Below are 14,419 nucleotides of genomic sequence, written 5' to 3'. Positions count from 1 at the left end.
GTTACCTTTTGCTACCATTACCACTACTATCATATTACTTTGCTACTAAATACTTTGCTGCAGACACTAAGTTTCCAGGTGTGGTTAAATTGACAACTCAGTTGCTAATACTTGAGAATATTATTTGGCTCCCCTTGTGTCGAATCAATAAATTTGGGTTGAATACTTTACCCTCGAAAACTGTTGCGATCCCCTATACTTGTGGGTTATCAAGACTATTTTCTGGTGTCGTTGCCGAGGAGCATAGCTCTATTCTTTGAGTCACTTGGGATTTATATCTGCTTATCATTATGAAGAACTTGAAAGATCCAAGAACCAAGATTTATCCCTCAACTACGAGGGGAGGTAAGGAACTGCCATCTAGCTCTGCACTTGATTCACCTTTTGTTTTGAGTTAGCTTGCGACACCTAAACCTGCTTCTGCTATTCATTCTGATATGTCACATGTTATTGATAATGCCAGTTCTGCTATATATGATACTTATGATGAAACTACTTCTATGCTTGATACTACTGTGCCACTTGGTGAATTTCTTGATGAACAACTTGCTAGGGCTAGAGAGATTGAAAATATTGAATCTGATAATACTAATGAAATTGATAATGAAGACTTGCCTGTTATTCCTAAGGGTTATGTTTTTGATAAAGAAGCTTCTTTAGCTACTTTAGCTTGCAAAGATAGATACGAACTTAAGAGATTATGAGCTAAATGGAACAAGCAATCTCTAAATGCTAGAATGAAACCTGACCCTGCTTTTGCTACTTCACCTATCTGTGTTACCGATAAGGATTATGAATTCTCTGTTGATCCTGATATAATTACTTTGGTTGAATTTGATCCTTTTCATGGCTATGAATCTGAAACTGTTGTGGCACATCTTACTAAATTAAATGATATAGCCACCCTGTTCACTACAGATGAGAGAACCCGCTACTTTTATATCCTTAAAATATTTCCTTCTCATTAAAGGGTGATGCTAAGATATGGTTTAATTCTCTTGATCCTGGTTGTGTGCGTAGTCCCCAGGATATGATTTATTACTTCTCTGCTAAATATTTCCCTGCTCATAAGAAACAAGCTGCTTTAAGGGATATATATATAATTTTGTGCAAATTGAAGAAGAGAGTCTCCCACAAGCTTGGGGGAGGCTTCTTCAATTACTTAATGCTTTGCCTGATCATCCTCTTAAGAAAAATGAAATACTTGATATCTTTTATAATGGACTAACCGATGCCTCCAGAGATTACTTGGATAGTTGTGCTGGTTTTGTTTTCAGGGAAAGAACACCAGATGAAGCTGAAATTCTATTGAATAATATGTTGACAAATGAAAATAATTGGACACCTCCGGAGCCAATTCCTGAGCCTATTCCTAAACCAACTCCGAAGAAGAGGGGTATCCTATTTCTCAGTCCTGAAGATATACAAGAGGCAAAGAAATCTATGAAAGAAAAAGGTATTAAAGCTGAAGATGTTAAGAATTTACCTCCTATTTGAAGAAATATATGGTCTTAATTTACCGCCTGTTGAAGAAACATATGATCTTAATCCTTTACCTATTGAAGAAACTCATTGTCTTGATAAGCCGACACAAGTAGTAAAGGTAAATTCTCTCTATAGATATGATAAAGCTGAAATCCCGTTTACTAAATTTGCTAGCCCATGCTTAGATGACTTTGATAAATTTATGGCTAAGAAAGAAGATTTTAATGCTTATTTTGGTAGACAAATACAATTCAAATATGCTTGAACACTTGGGTGATTATATGGCTAATGTTAAAGGTGAACTTAAACTTATTAGTAAACATGCTTCTATGGTTACCACTCAAGTAGAACAAGTACTTAAAGCTCAAAATGATTTGCTCAATGAATTTAATAGTAAGAATAATGATAATGCTGTTAGAGTTATGACTAGACACTACTAGGGAAAACCTTATACACAGAGGTATAGCAGTAGCGTTGGTCAAAACTCGGCGCTAATGCTACTTAGTAGTAGCGCTTGTTACAAAACCACGCTACAACCATTGTTTTAGCAGTAGCGCGTCTCCACAGAAAAGCGCTACTACTAAAATTCCCTCACTAATGCCGGTAGGCTAGGAATAGTAGTAGCGGTTCACCCAGAAGCACGCTACTGCTAAAAACTTTGTAGCAGCGTGTTTATGCTGTAGAGCGCTACTGCTATGAAAAAGAAAATAAATAGAAAAATAAGTAGAAAAGTAAATGAAAATGAAATAAATAAAAAAAGGAGAAATGAAAAAAAGGAAAATGTAAAGAAAACAAAACAAAAGAAAAATAAAACAGAAAGGAATAGCTGTAGCGCGTTTCTCTAGAACACGCTATAGCTATCTTAGCTATAGCGCGTTTCGGCAAAACACGCTACTGCTAGTTTGACTCAAATCCCGGCAACCCGGGCTCAAAATTTCGCTAAGTCCTTTCCCCCTCTCTACTCCCGGCCCCCTGTCCCCCAACTGCTCCATCGCCGCCGTCGCCCTGCCGCCTTCGACCACACCGCCACCGCCCGAGGCCGCCTTCGACCACACCGCCGCCGCCCGCTGCCTTTGACCACACCGCCACCGCCCGAGGCCACCCTCGACCTCACAGCCGCCGCCCGAGGCCATCGTCGACCTCATCGTCGCCTCCCTCGAGCTCACCGCCACCGCCCTCGACCTCACCGCTGCCGCCCTAGCCTGCCCATGCCGCTGACCATAAGGCTCTGCCTCTCCTGTCCCCTACCCTCCTCTCTCTCTCTCTCTCTGCTAGGGCAATTCATATATATGTTGATACTGTGTTCATATGAACCCTACATTTTTTAGGCCAGTAGGCATTTTATAGCATTTAGGAAAAATGATTAGCAATTTCTTTAGGAAATTAGCTAGGGCAATTTTTATTAAAATGCCTAAACAGTAATTCCATTTAGTTTTAAACTAATAGAGGGTATATAAATAATAGTAGCATTTAGATTTAAATTAACAAAGGCTATAAACAAAAAACACTTAGCTATAAAAATATTTGGACTACGGACCTGAATTTGTTCCAAATTTCATTCAAATGAAATTTGAATTATTTGGACTATGGACCTGAATATTTTTGAAGAAATTGGGTGTAGGTACTAAGGTCTTGCTATGGAAATTTTGGTGAGGTCAGAAGGGTTAGAGAAAATGGAGTTCCTAGACTTTTAGCTTTAGACAAAAAACAAAAGTATTTAGCTATAAATAAAAAACAATAGCTATGGCATTTAGCTATAAACAAAAAACAGAATTGTTTTTCTTTTCAAAAACTTGGTCAAACTAATTGTTGCTATGTAAACAAAAAACAAGACTGTTTTTATATGATATATGTCATTGATGTTCATTTGCATATTCCATTATTGTTGATTATATCTTTTCATTGAAGTGGCCATGTTATATGAAAATTCCTCAACAGTGTTTGCTCATGTTATATCTTTTCATTGAAGTTGTTCGATTGTGCCCAAGTGGCTTTGTTGTTTCCAGGGAATGATGCTGAGTGGCCTATGTTTTGCCGGAATGTTGATTCATTTCTGTTCCGGCAAACTTCAGGTTCTCGATTTGTCCACTTTTTAGCAAAGGTCATGCCGAAATTTTCCGTGAACTTCGGCATGACTTGTGCTACAAACTAGGACATATCGAGTGCCCGGGATTTGCCGCACCAGGAAGGAGTCAACATTCCTGCAAAACAATAGGCCTTTTTATGTCATTATTCATTTTATTAGGTCTAGAATTAATTGACTAGATTTAATCATAGGAAACATGGCTAGCAACGATGAAGGATAGGGTTCTGGTGATTGCGACAACGTCTACCGGGCGGCAGACGAATTCTTTAGCCTTGCCAACGATCAACCGATGTTGTTGCTGGGCCCACCGGCGGCATCGGGGACTGAGACCGACACGTAGACCGGTGCTGAGACTGAGACCGGCACTGAGACTCAGACCGGCATCGAGACCGGCGCTGAGACTGAGACCGGTGCTGCCTTGGGGAGCGGAGCCGGTGTAGAACCGAAAGCAAAGAGGCAACGGCTTCCTAACAAACTCAGGACTACTAGACTGGTGGTCACGAAGGTGGACGATGACAATTTTGAGCCAAAGGCGCCCGAGGAAGCGCGTCGATGCTACGGCAATCAAATAGGCTGCATCGTACGGACAACCGCCACCATCAACGATGAGAAACTATAGAAGATAGAAGAAGTGTAGGTGCATAGATCATAGATGGCGAAGAAGTGCTATGCTAGGAGTATATATACGACAAGTGGCCGGAGTGTCAGGCCCAGGTGTACTGGTTTCCGGTTTCCGAGCGATAGGCAGTAGTTAGTTTAGGTTCACGCTAATGCGAGAGAGGGATACGAACTCATGTACTCAAAGTGATAGCTCTTCTCGCGTATATCATTGTTTAGATGGATGACGATGTATTTGCAAGTAATTGAGACTTGTATCTCTATTTTCGAGATGATGACGAGAGACCACTTTGTGTTGGATGATGATTATGATGATGACATGATTTGATGAGACTAATTGTATGTATATGCTATGATTACATTTGTATGTGTATGATATGCTAAAGATTATTGTATAAAGCCTATTCAAATACAAAACAAATATGCAGGGAAAAAACTAATAAAACTAGTGGCAGCGAGGGGGGAAAATTTAGCAGTAGCGCCGCCTTACCAGTAGCGCTTCCCTAGTAGTGAGAGGTGGTAGAATGACTCAGGAACCTTTGTATCCTGAAGGCCATCCTAAGAGAATTGAGCAAGATTCTCAGAGAAATAATATAGATGCATCTAGTCCTTCTAAACGGAAGAAAAAGAGAAATGATAGGACTTTGCATGCTTCTAGTGATCCTATTGTTGAAACACCTGAGAACCCAAATGATATTTCTATTTCTGATGTTGAAACTCAATCTGGTAATGAACCTCAAACTAGTGATAATACTAATAATAATGTGCATGATGATGCTCGACCTAGTAATGATGATGATATAGAAATTGAACCTGTTGTTGATCTTGATAACGCACAATCAAAGAATCAACGTTATGATAAGAAAGACTTTGTTGTTAGGAAACATGGTAAAGAAAGAGAACCATGGGTTCAGAAACCCATGCCTTTTCCTCCCAAACCATCCAAGAAAAAGGATGATGAGGATTTTGAGCGCTTTGCTGAAATGATTAGACCTATCTTTTTGCGTATGCGATTAACTGATATGCTCAAAATGAATCCTTATGCTAAGTATATGAAAGATATTGTTACAAATAAAAGAAAGATACCGGAAGATGAAATTTCCACCATGCTTGCTAATTATACTTTTAAGGGTGGAATACCTAAGAAACTTGGAGATCCAGGAGTACCCACTATACCATGCTCCATTAAAAGAAACTATTGTTAAAACTGCTTTATGTGATCTTGGAGCCGGTGTTAGTGTTATGCCTCTCTCTTTATATCGTAGACTTGATTTGAATAAGTTGACACGTACTAAAATATCTTTGCAAATGGCTGATAAATCAACTGCTATACCTGTCGGTATTTATGAGGATGTGCCTGTTGTAGTTGCAAACGTTACTATTTTAACGGACTTTGTTATTCTTGATATTCCTGAGGATGATAGTATGTCTATTATTCTTGGAAGAGCATACGGTACAATTTCCGAGGAAACAACCTCAAGTTCATAGTATCAACTAAAATTCCATCGATTATATTTGGAGGTGTTGAATTCCCTCTTCCTATTGTCAAGAAGAAATATGATATTCTTATTATTGGGGATGTGCATATCCCCGTTGAGGTAACAAAGTGTTATTCGAAATTTCTCTGGTTCCATGTTATTTGGAATGAGTTCGTTAACAAGACTTGATCAACCTTGTTAGTGGATTCCTTTTGATGATCATGAGATGGATGAAACTAGAAGGCACAACCTTCTGTACCCTCTTTTTACTTTCTATTATTTATATTAAATAAAATAAAAATAGTATTTTTCTGTCTGTTATCTGATTATCCGTGCAATATAAAAATACCCCGAAAATAAAATTTCTCCAAATGCCCTGAAATTTAAATATGATTTTTTCTAGAATATTTGAGAATATTTGGCACCGAGAACACAGCAGGGGGTCATCCACCTGGCCACGAGGGTGGAGGGCGCGCCCCCTGCCTCGTGGGCCCACGGTGGCCCTCCTCCACTTATCCTTGCACCCACACACTTCTTCTTCCTCCCACAAACACGAATATCCAGTTCATACCCGAGTCCAAGCTCGTTTTGCTGCCATTTTCGATCTCCTTGCTCATAGCACCTCTCACAAAACTGCTTGGGGAGATTGTTCCTTGGTACGTGACTCCTCCATTGGTCCAATTAGTTTTTGTTCTAGTGCTTTATTCATTGCAATTTTTTTTGCCTAGGTGACCATGTTCTTGAGCTTGCATGTCAAATTTATATAGTTCCAAGTAGTTTTGATGCATGATATAGGCTGTAGGCACTTGTAGGAGTAGTTGCTATCAATATTATTGAGCCTGGTTTACTTTTATTTTGAAGTTACTAAAAATTTCAGAATTTTTTTTAGAAAATGATGAAGAGACTTTTGAGGGGCTCATCGAGCCGAAGCTCGAAGCAAAAGGCACAGAAGCCTAATTATAATCTGCCTCGCACCGCGGAGGTTCGGTCGTGTGAATGGCATTCCGATGATTTCTTGAGAGCAGCCGGGATTTATGAAGATTTTTATGAATTGGCTAAGAATGCAGGCCTCACCGCTTTCCTCCACAACCAATGTGATCAGTATCTCTTACTCAGAAATATCTTAGTGCAAAACTTTTATTTCCATTCTTGGAGCTCACCACCTACGGTGGAGTTTCATTTATATGATGAGCATAAGGAGATGTCACTTTATGATTTTTGTCGGGTTTGTTTAGTCTCTTTTGAGGGCAAGACAGAGGAACCACATCGTGAGGATGTGGATGGGTTTATTGATACTATCACTGTAGGGGAAACAAGGAAGGTTTCCGATGCATGAATCACTAGCATACATTTTCCTGTTTTACGCTATTTTGCATTATTTGCTAGTCGTTGTTTAATTGGTCACGGAAACTATGGAAACCTTAGTGTCCCTGATATTATTATTTTGCTTCATGGGTTATACGGTGATAACTCTGTTAGTATGGGCGGTATTATTGCTAAATGGTTAAGTCTGAACCATACCAAGGGCCTCATCTTTGGAGGCATCTATGCTTCACGCCTAGCTGCACATTTTAACATACCTATTAGGCATTATGAGAAGGAAGAAAAGGTGCTGCCTCGTGTTTATTTAGATTATAAAAGTATGGTGGCACATGATTTTATTGTTAAGAATAGGGAAGGAGAGCTTACATACAAATTGTTCTTTGATAAACATCATGCTGAGACTATTACCTTGCCTGCTCCTTCTTTGTTTGATTTATCTACAGGCCAGTACCTTGTTCCGTTAGAGGCTATTCACGCCTACCGGAACCCTGCACCAGCCATGGAGCCAGAGCTGGAACCACAAGTTGATCCTTCACGACAGTCTAATTACTAGTGGCATCCGGAGATGATTGCCAGCCAGTGGCAATTAGAGTCTTCTTCTTCATCATAGTACGACCCCAACTATTATTATGGATATCCGCCAGGCCAGCCGTGGCCATAGACCAACTTAGGCCAAAAGCCTAAGCTTGGGGGAGTACGTATTTCTCACCGACATTATATTCATGTTCACACACTCATTGCTGGATGTCGGTGCTCATAATTTTTCATTGTATCATCCATGCTAGTTTAATTTCCTTTTTATGCTTTATTCTTGTGTGTTTGATAAACCTTAAGAAAAAAAATATTAGTTGTAGCTTTTAATTAGTTTACTTTCCATGCTTGTAGTAGTAATTAAAAAGAAAACCCAAAAAGATTTCCTGTTCTTCTTTTACTTGTTGGGAGCTCTCCCGTGTAAATAGTTTTATTTCTTTTCTTTTCTTTGGGGGTCGATAGGAGAAGACCATAATTAAATTGTTGAAGTGGCTCTGGTATGCATACTTGTTGATCTGACAAAAGAGCCCATATTGCCTTGTCTTCTCCTGTTTATGGAATGTGTGCAGATTCCAGCTTAGTCCAATGCACATGCACTATTATTATTATTCACATCGTTTGGTCGTGCAAGTGAAAGGCAATTATGATGATATATGATGGACTGACTGAGATAAGAAAGGCTGGTATGAACTCGACCTCTTCTGTTTTTGTAAATATGATTATTTCATCATTCTTGATTCAGCCTATTATGAATAAACATGTTTGCAATGACAACTAGGGATCATAGTTTCTTGTGCCATGCTTGATTAGCTATGAGTTATAATGGTTTACCTTGTGTGCCAACATGCTATTAAAATGGTTATGATGTAGTATGATAGGGTGGTATCCTCCTCTGAATGATTTAAGTGACTTGACTTGGCGCATGTTCACGCATGTAGTTTAAACAAAATCAACATAGCCTTCACGATATTTATGTTCATGGTGGATTATATCCTACTCATGCTTGCATACGGTGTTGATTAATTTTAATGCATGTTCATGACTGTTGTCGCTCTCTAGCTGGTCGCTTCCCAGTCTTTTGCTAACCTTCACCTATACTAAGCGGGAATACTGCTTGTGCATCCAATCCCTTAAACCCCAAAGTTATTCCATATGAGTCCATTATACCTACCTATATACGGTATCTACCTGCCGTTCCAAGTAAATTTGTATGTGCCAAACTCTAAACCTTCAAATAAATATCCTGTTTTGTATGCTTGAATAGCTCATGTATCAACTAGGCCTGTCTGTATCTTCCATGTTAGGCGGGTTATTCTCAAGAGGAGTGGACTCCGCTCCTCACTCACGAGAAAGTGGCTGGTCATCGGGATGCCTAGTCCCATGCTTTATGCAAACTAAATCAAAATAATTGTAAACAAAACTCCCCCTGGGACTCTTGTTAGTTGGAGGCACTCATTGTTTCGAGCAAGCCATGGGTTGATGCTTGTTGGTGGAAGGGGGAGTATAAACTTTACCATTCTGTTTGGGAACCGCCTATATTGTGTGTAGCATGGAAGATATCGCCATCTCTTGGTTGTTATGTTGACAATGAAAGTATAGAGCTCAAAATATTATTCATCTCTATTTCAAAACCGAGCTCTGGCACCTCTACAAATCCCTGCTTCCCTCTGCGAAGGGCCTATCTATTTACTTTTATGCTGAGTCATCATCCTCTTATTAAAAAGCACCAGTTGGAGAGCACCGCTGTCATTTGCATTCATTATTGTTAGTTTACATTGAGTATGACTTGACTGGATCTCTTTTACCATGAATTACAATGTCTAGTCAGTCCTTGGTCTTTAAAGGTGCTCTACATTTATGTTTTGCGGTCTCAGAAAGGCCTAGCGAGATACCATCTTGTTATATCATATTATGATTGCTTTGAGAAAGTGTTGTCATCCGAGATTTATTATTATTGCTCGCTAGTTGATTATGCTATTGATATGAGTAAACTTGAGACCTAAGCATTATTACGAATGTGGTTAGTTACAATCTTTGCTGAAAACTTGAATGCTAGCTTTACATATTTACAACAACTAGAGCAAACCGAGTTTGTAAAAGTTTTTCTTTATCACTTTCAGTTTATCAACTGAATTGCTTGAGGACAAGCAAAGGTTTAATCTTGGGGGAGTTGATACGTCTCCGTCGTATCTACTTTTCCAAACACTTTTGCCCTTGTTTTGGACTCTAACTTGCATGATTTAAATGGAACTAACCCGGACTGACGCTGTTTTCACCAGAATGGCCATGGTGTTATTTATGTGCAGAAACAAACGTTCTCGGAATGACCTGAATCTTCATGGAGCAACTTTTTGGAAAATATAAAAAATACCTGCAAAAGATGAAGGCCAGGGGGCCCACTACCTGTCCACGAGGGTGGGGGCGCGCCTACCCCCCTAGGGAGTGCCGCCCTACCTCGTGGGCCCCCTGAAGCTCCTCCAACTCCAACTCCAACTCTATATATTGTGTTTCGGGGAGAAAAAAAATCAAAGAGAAGAATTCATCGCATTTTACGATACGGAGCCGCCGCCAAGCCCTAAAACCTCTTGGGAGGGCTGACCTGGAGTCCGTTTGGGGTTCCGGAGAGGGGAATCCGTCGCCATCGTCATCATCATCCATCCTCTATCACCAATTTCATGATGCTCACCGCCGTGCGTGAGTAATTCCATCGTAGCCTTGCTGGACGGTGATGGGTTGGATGGGATCTATCATGTAATCGAGTTAGTTTTGTTAGGGTTTGATCCCTAGTATCCACTATGTTCTGAGATTGATGTTGCTATGACTTTGCTATGCTTAATGCTTGTCACTAGGGCCCGAGTGCCATGATTTCAGATCTGAACCTATTATGTTTTCATCAATATATGAGTGTTCTAGATCCTATCTTGCAAGTCTATAGTCACCTATTATGTGTTATGATCCGTTAACCCCAAAGTGACAATAATTGGGATACTTACCGGTGATGACCGTAGTTTGAGGAGTTCATGTATTCACTATGTGTTAATGCTTTGTTCCGGTACTCTATTAAAAGGAGGCCTTAATATCCCTTAGTTTCCGTAAGGACCCCACTGCCACGGGAGGGTAGGACAAAAGATGTCATGCAAGTTCTTTTCGATAAGCACGTATGACTATATTCGGAATACATGCCTACATTAGATTGATGAACTGGAGCTAGTTCTGTGTCACCCTAGGTTCTGACTGTTACATGATGAACCGCATCCGGCATAATTCTCCATCACTGATCCATTGCCTACGAGCTTTCCATATATTGTTCTTCGCTTGTTTACTTTCCCGTTGCTATTACTATCATCACTACAAAATACCAAAAACATTACTTTTACTACTGTTACCTTTTGCTACCGTTACCACTACTATCATATTACTTTGCTACTAAATACTTTGCTGCAGATACTAACTTTCCAGGTGTGGTTGAATTGACAACTCAGCTGCTAATACTTGAGAATATTCTTTGGCTCCCCTTGTGTCGAATCAATAAATTTGGGTTGAATACTTTACCCTCGAAAACTGTTGCAATCCCCTATGCTTGTGGGTTATCAGATCCCAATTGTGAGGTTTTTGACATCTTATTAATAAGCAATATATCTATCTATCTATATCAAACAGACAGAAGACATAAAGCATATGAAAATCTTCAAATAACAGCTAAAATAAGTTTATTACAATATGCTATACAGAACAGAACATGTGAAACTCCATACACTCATCCACATGACAACAACCAGTTTCCATACACTCATTCACATCACATCAACCAGTTTAACCATCGAATCTTGCATACCCAGGAACTTCAAACTTCACCCAGATCCACACAATTATAAATATCGGGATCTACAAATAAACCCCTCTGCCAGTATAAAAGCTAGCTACTCTTGGATACCACAGAACATGCTCTTCAACATAGGAAGAAGTCATCAACGGAGTTCTACCAACAACACAAGCTCCATTCACCTACAAGAATAGAATGGAATATCAAGTACTTGGATTGTTCAAGCAGATTACAACCAACATATATATGTAGAAGTACATCAGGAAATATGATGGAGCAAATTGGACAACAGATACACTTATACAGCCCAACAAATGGGTGATGACGACAAGCAAAAAAGGTTTGGACATAAATAGTGTCAGATCAAGCAGAAGATAATAAGGCAGTAAACATGTTGTCACATCCTCTTTGACCCTCTTTAGATCAATTAATCTACATAGCTTAAATTTTATTTGTGCTTTACAGCAAAGAGAAAAACTAAGGAGAGCAAAGCATAGTTGATGATGGATGGTGAATTACCTCGATGGCGTACTTGATGGTAATGTCGGTCCTTCTGGAGCTAGTAGTGTTCGTCCACAGACATAAGCATAGAAAAGAAAACATGATTTCAGCGAAACTAAAACTATCAATGAAAGTTGAATAACAATGCAGCAGATTAGCTCTTAGCATGGAGGAACATCACCAAATTAAACAAGATGGTTGTTCAAGTTTCTATATGAGTATTCATGATTTCAGTTTGTCATCATCGTTTAAATAGCTTGGCAAACATTGACAGCACAGAAACAAAAAATGTAAGTCAATAGCTTTGTGAGCATGTAGTAGATTGTTCACATCCTAATGAAATACATGGCAAAGAAGCTTGAACTATACTAGCAACAGAAATCAGTCAACAGTATCTGAGAGTGATCGATGGTTGTTTCAACAAACAAATAGTTTATTGACATCTTAACATGGACCAAAGAACCGTTGTTACTTCACAATGCAGATAAATAGATCAAATCTAGCAAGCAAGGACCTGACCTGTCCTCTCGGAAGAAAGGAAGAGGGTTTCAGTTTTCTTGTCACAAATTTGATGGCTAATGTGGTGGTGTAGTAAGCAAATAGGATTATACCCAGGGTAGAGCATGATGAGAGGGAGAGAGATACCTTCCATGGTGTCAGCCAGCACTTGGGTCGGAGCAGCAAGAAGTAGACGGACCGATGCTCTTCTTTGTGGTGCACTTCTGCATTACACGAATATTATTTTCTTGTTGTTGACGTCTTGATCAATCAGCTACCAGCATGCATGGTATACAAACGACGCACACGTAGAGATCTCCATCAATTTCCATTCCTTGTTGACACCCGACCACCATCCTGCACAATTTAATTAGCATGCATGTCAATAATGACAAATAATCAAGACTATTATGCAACATGACAAAAATTCGTTAAGAAATATGCATCTTTAATAGGCAAGATCTAATATTACTAGTCAAAGCACGCATACTAACATCACAAACATGCATCATATAGTAATTCAACATTGTATCTTGCAAGTCAACAGTTATCACGGAGGATAAGATAGCATAAGATGAATGATGTCACTCAAATTCTAATCTCACATAGATAAAATTCACGCCATAGTAACAGTACATCACACTTGGATATATCTAAGAAATGCAGTTGGTTCTCATAAGCAAGTGTTCTCAGGTTTGCCTTAACATGACAGCTTAAGGTAACATAATAAAATGGATAGAACAATAATAGAAACAACTCAGATTACACACATAGCTCTATCCATAGTGCCAACTATAGATAAAATCATGCACACTCGAATATAAACTGAACAACAGCAACCAGAGCAAGACATTATCGTTGTCGTCTACAAATAGAAGTGTAACATTACTTTCCAGCATGCATTAAAGGGAAGAGCTAATACAGGGCAGGTATATGGGTATCAAAACAAACAAGAAAGGAACCACATTATTTGATATCAGATTGTCAACCATCGAATTACAAAAGAAACAACATGAAATTGCTGTTATGGCCAAGCAGAAGAAATCTCCTACTAATAAACATTGATATATCAGGAGAATTATTAAAGCATAGAACTATCCACAATGGCAATATGAATACAGGCATGTGCAATGGCTAGGAGGATCCGAATACTGGCTTGGTTTCTGTGAAGAGAAATAATAGCGCTCAACATGTTCATTGCCAATCATCAGGAAATGATCATCATATCCTCCAAATCGAATGGCACATTGAAAACAAATAGAATGTTGGAGAATTTGAGAATGTGTAGTAAATCTAGCATAGAGAAACCTACATCTATTTGCAGAATTTGAGAATTATTATGACTCATACTCGATGGCCATATGAATAGATCCACTAGTAATCAGTTTTCACCGCATAATGGGCATATCAAAACATTAAAAAAGACATCCATGGTGCCAAAGAAAGATAACAAACTACAAAATAGTAGCAAGCAATAAAGAACAAAAATCTATGCTACTAGGCAGATCAGAGTCCTGGCTTGGTTTCTCCCAAGAGAAATTATAGCGCTCAACATGTTCATTGTTGATCATCCGGGGAAAGGATCATGATGTCCACCAAAGTAGTACGTGTCCATCAAGAAATTTGTAGATCATAACTTAGGATGAGCTAGTTAATTGTTAATCATCTAAGTAAAGGATCATCCTTATCTAGTTCAAACCAAGATATGTACAACATATAAAATGTAAAGAAAAATAAAGATAAAATATATCAACACAATGGCACATCTTAAAAGCATGAGATATTTTTGGAGGTACTAATGAAATTTCAAGCACCTAATTGGAGTACAACACAAAATAGAACGGAATGCTAAGTACTAACACCACATGACAGAAATGGTACTAAGGCACTCCTTTCTACTTAAAACCAAATCAAGGTATAGAGCATAGCCAGGCCACCAGTTCAGCAGTAGTGCAGTACGGTCTTGCTGCAGTTGTCAAGTGCCATGGGTAAATGTCAAGAAGAATGTTATGGTAGCCATTACATCTGACAAGGGTCTCTGTGATGGTATCAATTCTACATCTGTTAAAGTCAGGA

At 39.1% G+C, this 14,419-nt stretch overlaps 1 non-coding gene and 1 pseudogene across 1 annotated transcript; both read right to left on the bottom strand.

Moving 5' to 3' along the window:
• Window positions 1–13,481: 13,481 nt before the first annotated feature.
• On the bottom strand, window positions 13,482–13,574 carry LOC123072511 (uncharacterized; annotated as a pseudogene).
• A 270-nt stretch (window positions 13,575–13,844) lies between these two features.
• LOC123072505 (small nucleolar RNA Z103) lies at window positions 13,845–13,939 on the bottom strand. The gene has a single exon (XR_006435201.1). It is a non-coding gene; the product is annotated as a small nucleolar RNA Z103 (small nucleolar RNA).
• Between the last annotated feature and the right edge of the window lie 480 nt (window positions 13,940–14,419).

This window comes from Triticum aestivum, chromosome 1A (genome assembly GCF_018294505.1).
Source record: "Triticum aestivum cultivar Chinese Spring chromosome 1A, IWGSC CS RefSeq v2.1, whole genome shotgun sequence".
NCBI classification, from domain to species: domain Eukaryota; kingdom Viridiplantae; phylum Streptophyta; class Magnoliopsida; order Poales; family Poaceae; genus Triticum; species Triticum aestivum.
This window is presented reverse-complemented; position numbering and strand designations above follow the sequence as displayed.